This window comes from Theropithecus gelada, chromosome 18, assembly GCF_003255815.1.
Source record: "Theropithecus gelada isolate Dixy chromosome 18, Tgel_1.0, whole genome shotgun sequence".
Classification (NCBI taxonomy): Eukaryota; Metazoa; Chordata; class Mammalia; order Primates; family Cercopithecidae; genus Theropithecus; species Theropithecus gelada.
The window spans coordinates 12419966-12428886 of NC_037686.1; the positions used below are offsets into that span (position 1 = coordinate 12419966).

At 42.5% G+C, this 8921-nt stretch overlaps 1 protein-coding gene across 2 annotated transcripts in view; it reads left to right on the forward strand.

Moving 5' to 3' along the window:
- The first annotated feature begins 307 nt into the window (after positions 1-307).
- YES1 (YES proto-oncogene 1, Src family tyrosine kinase) overlaps positions 308-8921 on the forward strand; it is an 89055-nt gene continuing 80441 nt past the window's right edge. The window contains exon 1 of one of the 2 annotated variants that reach the window (XM_025365479.1): positions 308-563. The gene's annotated coding sequence lies outside the window, so the exon portion shown is untranslated. The remainder of the gene's footprint in view (positions 564-8921) is intronic. The other variant, XM_025365480.1, reaches the window with a different exon arrangement.

The window sequence follows — 8921 nt, forward strand, 5'->3', positions numbered from 1 at the left end:
GCTGGGAAGGGGCGCCGCGGGCCTGCTCTCCGGGCGGGGAAGCACCTCCTCCTCACGCCCCCTCAGCCTGCGCCGCCCGCGGGAATCCGCCCCGGACCCCGCCGCCATGTTGGGTCGGGAGAAGTGACACGGACCGGTCGCATACCCAGACCACAGCAAAGCGGCCCGGAGCCCGCGGAGGGGACCTGGCGGGGGCGTAGGCGCCGGAAGGCTGGGGGCCCTGGAGCCTGGCCGGCGTGGCCCGAGTTCCGGTGAGCGGACGGCGGCGCGCGCAGGTAGCCGCAGCCCCCGCCCCGCGCCCGCCCCCGCCCCCGCTAGAAGTGAGGGGGCGGGGCCGGGGGAAGGAGGTGGAGAGTGAGGCCGAGGGGTGGGGAGCCAGGGAACTCCCTCGTCCTGAAGCAACGCGTCCCGGGCCGGCTCTGCCGTGGTTGCTGCCGCCGGGCGCCCCGGGACGAGGAGGTGGAGGAGGGAGAGGGCCCGCGGGCCTCGCCTCCGCCCTCCGCCCCCTCCCGCCACCTCGAGCTGCGGCAGCAGCGACTCATGAGAGCGCGGCCGGAGGACAGGTAAGGACCGGGTGGGGCCCCGCGGGCGGAGGGGTCCACCCCGGCACGGACAGGGCTAGGCCCCAGCGCCCGGAGCTGCCAGCACCGCCGCGGTTCCCCGCCCCCGCGGGCCAGAGTCGGGAAGTTGGGAAGAAACTTCTCCCCTCCCCCGGCTCGCCGGGCGGGCTCGTCTCGTTCCCCGCGCTACCTGCTCGCCCCTGACTCGGTCTGTGCCCCGTTCAGTCCTGCCGGGTCCCGCCCAAATCCGACCTGAGGTCCCAGGGGCGTGGGGACACTCTCCACCGCTTGTCTTTGGGGTCGTGTGGACAGCCCGGCGGCGTGGAGGCGAGGTTTATTTTTGCCCACACGGCCGAAGCGGGGGCGAGGGAAGCGGTCCCTTTTCGGTCCTAAAGGCTGGGGGTCTGTGTGTCGGCCGACGCCGGTAGCAGCTGTGCGGGGAGAGGAGAGGGTGTGTGGGGCGAGTGGGTGAGCCTCTCGGGCTTTACTTGGTTTGATTGAAAACCGCAACATGTTTAAAGTTTTCCTTTGTTTTGGATTGGGGGTTGGGAAATTTACCATTCAGCGTCCACTTTTTCATGCCACTCCGCCTCCCGTTGCGTTCGGTTCCCTGTCCACATGTGTTAAAGAAAATTTTGTCTTAAAGTGTGTTTTTCTTCTTGATAATTGCTTCCAGCTTTCACTTTATTGGGCATGGAGCAGAGTTTTAAGAAGCTCTTTGAAAATCAAGTCTGGTGTAGGGACTTTAGTTTTTGTTTTGTAGTGAGTAGGACTTAACAGTTCGGATTTGGTTGAATTATTTTCTGCATAATTAATTGATATAGGCGTGGAATAACATACGGTCTAATTTGTACATTATTAAAGGAAATAATGAAAGTCTGGTGGAAGCACAATTTTATGTCCATACCATTTATTATGTATATACGTTCCACGGATGTGTGTTTTCACATAGTTAATTTCACGTATATATAATATGATTATAGTATCTTCATGTATTGTAAGATTAGTGCCAAAGATGTCTTGATAATTTTAAATGTGTTTAAACCATCCTGTTAAATTTCTAAAGTTAAATAACTCACTAAGGAAAATATTACTAAATGTATACACATGACTACATTTAAGGAAAGGTGCATGGTAAATCTAATATCTTAACTGTCACAGTGCTTGGCACACGGTGGACAGGAAGCATTTTGGTCAGGTAATAAAGGAGTATCTTGTATGAACCAAGGATCTTGTATGCATCACTTACGATTTTCATATATTGTACAGTAAGGAAGTTTTACTTTAGCAAATAATATATATGGTTTTGTTGTTTTTGTTTGCTTATAAATGTGAGACCTCTGCCACAGTTGACATGTAAGAAAAGGAAGTTAAATTGTATTTTAATTTTTGGACATTAGCTAAAAGTCGGTGGAGATTTTAAATGCTGGTTGACGTTTCAGAGGGTCCTACATTTGAAATAGACAATTGCCTTTGATCTGAAAACAAAACAGTTTATATCCATGTTTCCAGAATAAAAGATAAAAGGGCTCTTAAAATATATACTCTGTTGTAACCACCGTAATGTTATAATAGCTTTAATTTCGCAGTTAGGTTTTGCTGACTTCATAAACCACAAAATTGATTCCTTTCTGTTCATCTGAAAGTGAAATTACAGCTTTGACCTGTCTTCCGGGGTGAGGTGGAATTTGTCTTATGGTCGAAGTATATGATATTAATACATGGGCTGTTTTTGTGTGTGTGTTTTAGTTCAGGAAATTCACAAGCTGAAAAATTGTTTATGCAAGTAGAATTCCTTCATGGTATGTATTGATAAAAGTATAAATGTGCTAAAAGACTAGAAGTAAACCTGTATAAGTGAAATATTACCAACCGATGGTGTAAGACTTATTCAAAGTTGAAATTTGCATCATGTTAGACAGTAAATAATTTATTACTATGGGTAGTTTTTCTTTACAACATCAGTGTAGGCATCAGTTATTAATTCTATTAGCATTATAGTAAGAAAGAAGACTAACGCCAAAAAAATTTAAGTGATGCTAAACTCTGGTGTCGCCCAAACTTGGGTAATTAAAAAAGAAAAAACCTGCAAGGAAATTTCTGTGAAAGCAAAAATAGAAGCATAGAATACCTGTGGTTCTATGAAAGGAAATATATGGGAAGAGGGAGGAGATTGTGATAGGGACCTGACTTCTGAAGTGGTGACAAAGTTCTTTTAACCTGATAGGAGTTACCAGGGGTATTGGTTTTAGTGTAATTCATTAAGCCCTACGTTTGTGTGCAGAATCTGTTTCTATGTTTTATTTTACATGAATTTTTTTTTAAGGAATCCGATGTGTAATGTACTATATGAGGTGCTTGGTTTAAGAACATAATTTGGTGACTGACTTTAGAACACTACCTAGGCTATCCTTTGCAATAGGAATAGGTTTGTTAAATCATAATTGTTGTATACCAGCTGGTATGTGTAACGACTTTGAACACGTTAGGCTGGGCATGGTGGCTCACACCTGTAATCCCAGCACTTTGAGAGGCGGAGGCAAGGGGATCACTTGAGACCAGGAGTTTGAGACCAGCCTGGCCAACATAGTGAAACCCCATAAAAGTACAAAAATTATCTGGGTGTGGTGGTGCACCCCTGTAATCCCAGCTACCTGGGAGGCTGAGGCACAAGAATCGCTTGAAACCCGGAGACAGCGATTGCAGTGAACTGAGATAGTGCTACTGCATTGCAACCTGGGCAACAGAGTGAGATTGTCTCAAAAAAAAAAAAAAAAAGTCAAATACTCCCAAATGTACAATAATTAGAGAATTGTTGGGAAAAAAATTCTAAATAAAGTTCTACTTGGTCTTCTTTCGTAAGTTAATTGTTTTAATATTTTGAGAGAAGACACAGGTTTTACAAAATTAAAATCCGCTTCAGCTTGTGTATTGTAAATAACCAATAGAAGATAATCAAAATGTTTATTGAACGAATGGATACTGTTCTGTCATCAAATACTCTGTTTTTCTGAAAATTACATAACATGACAAAACTCAATTATGACATCAAGATCGTAAGTTTTGACTTTTATCTATTTTCAGTTTTCTAGAACGGTAATTCTTTAGATCAGTAATTTCAGCCTTAGTTTTTATATTCTTAAGAATGCCATGAAATCTCAGCATAAAATAAGCTTTTGTTTAAAGTTTATGAAGATTTGCAGCACCTGAAGGATGAATATGTTTTGGTTCTAAATTACAATATGGTGTTGGAGTTTCAGAAATGCAGAGAATCATTGGGTCATGCTATTTTATTTGCTTTATGTAATGGCTTGCTGTTTTAGTTGTTCACATTGTGGCTTTGCATTGTTGTAGAGTTGAAGAAGGGATCACATCTGTGCCAGATTCTTATATCACAGGAACTTTTGGTCATGTTGTAAAGGTGATGTTTGTGGTGCAGGCTTTGTTGTGTGAATATTTACAGGAAGTTTTAGTAAGATCTTCCATTGTTTAGAACCCTACATGGCTTAGGTCACCTTCAGTTCACATTTAAACAGGTTTATAATATAAATGTAAGTGCTATAGTGAGGTACAACTACTTTTCTTTAAAGGAAATCATCTGTTTCTATTAAAGTGTGTTGTCTTATTGGTAGTTCGTGTATGGCTATGGCAGGGTGTGTATTATCTCTTTTCTTCCTCTCAGCTGCTCCAGTGCCACAATTAGGCTGAGTATTGCTCAGCTGCAGCTGCTGGGTGATTACTAACCATCCAGCTCCTGTCTAAACTCAGACGCAGATTTAGCAAAAGGAGCTATAGTAACAGTAGAGGGTGAAAGAGAAGAGCCAGTGCTGCCGCCAATATCATTTTCACATGTCTGTATGCCAAGGAATCGTTGGCTACGGCAGCACTACTGTTGTCTTGGAACTAGCAGACTTGATGGCAATATATCCTGGTCTGGATTTGGGCTTACCTTTAAGATCTGAAAGCCCACTCCAGGAAAGACAGAGAATCCTGTAATTTTAGAGTATAGAATAATGTACTGTTGAGGTACTAATGGACTGAGTTACAAGCCTCTGTGCCTCAACTCCTTCCCCTGCCTACCAAATCTAGGGTAGCAGTGCCCTTCAGTTTCTCTTGTTCAAATGTACAGTAAGCTGTGAGACTGCAGGTTCCTTGTAGCATTATACTTCCTTTTGCTTTAAGCTGTGATTCTTAGAATTGCTCCTTTTACTGCTGTTTAGGGGAGGGGAGTAGAACTGCTGGCATGTAGGTTCTTTGGACTCTACTTTCTCCTAGGAAGTGGAAGGCCTTCAAGAGGAATTAGCTATACATTGCATATCCCCTGTGGCTGCCTGAATTTTGCTAGTAGGAACTCTGCATTCTTTTGTTCTTTCTTTATCCCTGGTGTTTGAGAAGATGGACATCAACAGTTGCAAATACATTATCAGCTATATATGGCAATCCCCAGACTGGAAGATGCCATAGGCAAATTTTGCTGCTTTTAAAATGTTGCTCAGCTTATAAATATGCCAAGCAAATAGCAACAGTTGCATCTTTTCTGTTTTTTTGTTTTGCTTTGTTTTTGAGACAGGATCTCGCTCTGTTGCCCAGAGTGGAGTGCAGTGGTACAGTCACAGCTCACTGCAGCCTTGACCTCCAGGGCCCAAGGGATCCTCCCACTTTAGCCTCCTGAGTAGCAGGGACCACAGGTGTGCACCACCATACCTGGCTACTTTTTTTTTTTTTTTTTTTTTTTGACGGAGTCTGACTCTGTTGCCCAGGCTGGAGTGCAATGGCATGATCTTGGCTCACTGCAACCTCTGCCTCCCAGGTTGAAGTGATTCTCTTGCCTCATCCTCCCGAGTAGCTGGGATTACAGGCATGCACCACCACGCCCGGCTAATTTTTGTATTTTTAGTAGAGACGGGGTTTCACTGTGTTGGCCAGACTGGAGCATGCCTGACTAATTTTTGAACTTTTTGGAGAGATAGGGTCTCACCATGTTGTCCAGGCTGGTCTCAAACTCCTGGGTTCCAGCGATCCACCTGCCTGGGCCTCCCAAAATGCTGGGATTATAGGCCACCACACCCAGCCACAGCAGCGTCTTGTCCTTGCTTTTACCACTACTGTCTACTGAAAATCTGGAGACAATTCCTTTGACTTATCTTGTCTTTGGTAATTTGGGTTTGGCTAATTTGGGATGGAGATTAGAGAGGATTGAGAAAAGTAGTGCTCAAACTTGTATAACCAGAGGAAGGATGAGGTACAGGAAGACCATACATTTGAACATTAAGTACACATCATTATGGCATATACTTAGCAAGACATTGGTGTTATGACCTCTTTGTGCTCCCACAAAACACTTATGTCAAAACACACCTCTCCTTGCATTGTAGTTATTTCTTTCCATGCTTGTCTGTTATTCTTGACCTAGTATTCACTGTGTCAAGGAGCTGTTTTATAGCATCTTTGAGAACAGCCCTTACCACAATAAATACTGAATAAATTCTAAATTGCATGTAGGGATGTGGTTGTAGGCAGATTTATATGAATTTACTACTACAGACAAATGTTTTGAGTACAGCTCTACTAAAATGTTATAAAACTAGCTTAATGCTTTTTTCATAGCTCTAAGTTAATTCTTTAGATTTTTGCTCTCAAGGTTTTATTCTAGAAGGTGATTTTACAAAATAGCTTAAGCAATCCTTCAATCATTAATTTAAAGGTCATTTTGATATTTCTAATATAAACTGAAAATTTGTTGTAGTTGAAGTTAAACTAGTCTCTAGTAAGATTTATTTTAAATAAATACATCGTACTATTTTAGCGAATAGAAGTCCAAGTTATGCTAAAGACAAATCCTAGATTTAAAAAAAAATGCGTTTAGTATCTCATCACAGTAGTGACAATCAGTATCGCAATTATGACTTGTTCATATATACCTAGAACAAAAAGAAAAAAGTCCTGATTGTCTTGCGGTAATGTGTGTGAAGGAATGCATAATTCGTAGGTATACTTTTGCTGAGTTATTGGGGGTGAGGACAGAACAGGAAGTGCTGGGAGGAAAAGGACTGACCACTGAAACTTCAAGATTGTTTGATTTTCAGCCTCTGTTCCCAACAAAATGTGGATTCTAGGTTTTCTTCAACTGACATAAGAGGATTTTCACTTCTCTAATTTTTTAATGTAACTTTTCAGTTTCTTAGCATTAAGTAGAAATTGGGGTGAGGTGGAGAAAGTTGGTGGTGGTTGTGTATAAGTTTAATACTTCAAATTGTTTCCTGGCAAATGTGTTGACTTCTAACTTTTGTTCTGATGTGATTAATATTTTACAGATAAGGATACTTTAAAAATAATAGCAGTCAGACATTTGGAAGGAGCAGAGAAAGCAATATGGTGTTATAAGGAAAGGACTGGAAGGTAGAGCACTCTCTAGATTTTAGTTTCATTTCTGATGGTGAAGAGCTGTTTAGCCTTGGTCAGTTCAGTAAACTCCCTAGGCCTTAGTTTAGCAATTTGAAACAAAAGGTAGTTGGGCCTGATGGTTTCTAATAGTTTCTCCGCTTTATATAAATGTGTTTTCTGCCACAGTTGAAGTTGTTACAATATAGTCATGCTCTGCCTAAGGAAGTTTCAGTCCATGATGGTGATCCTCTAAGATGATAGTAGAGCTGCCTTACACAGGTGTACCATTTTTCTTTATACTGTGTAATTACTGATCTGTTCTACATTTAGTTATGTTTAAATACACAAATACTTACTGTGTTACAGTTGCTTGCAGTATTCTGTACTGTTGCCTGCTGTACAGGTTTGTAGCCTGAGAGAAATAGGCCATGCTATATGGCCCAAGGTTGTAGTCAGCTATACCACGTAGGTTTGTGTAAGTACACTCTAGAGTGTTCACATAATGTCAGAATTGCCTAATGAGGCATTTCTCAGAATATACGTTAAGTGATGCATGACCGTATTGATAAAATTTTAAGGAAATGTTTGAGTCTCAATTTTGGAATCAAATTAGCTATAAGGAAAGATTATAAAAAACTGACCCATGGACTTGGCACGGAACTTTCTCAAGCAAATTGCAGTTATAATAATTAAGCAAACGTTTATTAAACCTGTGGTGTGACAAATATTATGCTAGGTTTTTGTTTTCTGGTTTTTTTTTTTTTTTTTTTGAGTTGGAGTCTCGCTCTGTCTCCCAGGCTGGAGTGCAGTGGCTCAATCTCGGCTCACTACAACCTCAGCCTCCTGGGTTCAAGTGATTCTCCTGCCTCAGCCTCCCAAGTAGCTGGGATTACAGGTGTGTGCCACCACGCCCGGCTAATTTTTGTGTTTTTAGTAGAGAATGGGGTTTCTTCATGTTGGTCAGGCTGGTCTCCAACTTCCTATCTCAGGTGATCCACCTGCCTTGGCCTCGCAAAGTGCCAGGCTTACAGGTATGAGCCACCTCAGCCGGCCTTTTTTTGTTTTTGTTTTTGTTTTTGAGACGCAGTCTCGGCTCACTGCAACCTCTGCCTCCCGGGTTCAAGCAGTTCTCCCTGTCTCATCCTCCTGAGTAGCTGGGATTACAGGTGTGTGCCACCATACTCAGCTAATTTTCTTATTTTTAATAGGGATGGGGTTTCACCATGTTGGCCTGGTTGGTCTTGAACTACTGACCTCAGGTGATCTACCTGCCTTGGCCTCCCAAAGTGTTGGGATTGTAGACGTGAGCCACTGCGCCCAGCCCAGATTTTTTCGTAATAAAATTAGAAAAATGACTTAATTATTCTGTTGAAGTGGATAGTTATGATGTCAATTAACAAGTAATCGTGGCTGTTTGAATAAAAACTTTGCAACATTATATCAGAAAAATAGCCACTATTATCAAAATTTACACTTAATTTTTTTAATTGACAAAGGTATGGACAACTTGTTCTTGATATTTGTTTTTATACACATACAGTTAATATTTAGAACAAGACAAGCATGGCATTGGAAAATGTTTTACTTTTTAAGTTTTGTGAAATAGATTTTCTAAAACAAAGAAACTAAAATTATAGTGTTTCGAAAGTTTGTAAGTTGATGTTTGAAAAGTAGAATCTGTAGGCCGGGCACAGTGGCTCACGCCTGTAATCCCAGCACTTTGGGAGGCTGAGGCGGGCGGATCACAAGGTCAGGAGATCGAGACCATCCTGGCTAACATGGTGAAACCCCACCTCTACTAAAAAATACAAAAAATCAGCCGGGCGTGGTGGCGGGCACCTGTAGTCCCAGCTACTTGGGAGGTTGAGGCAGGAGAATGGCGCAAATCCGGGAGGCGGAGCTTGCAGTGAGCCAAGATTGCGCCACTGCACTCCAGCCTGGGCACAAGAGGGAGACTCTGTCTCAAAAAAAAAAAAA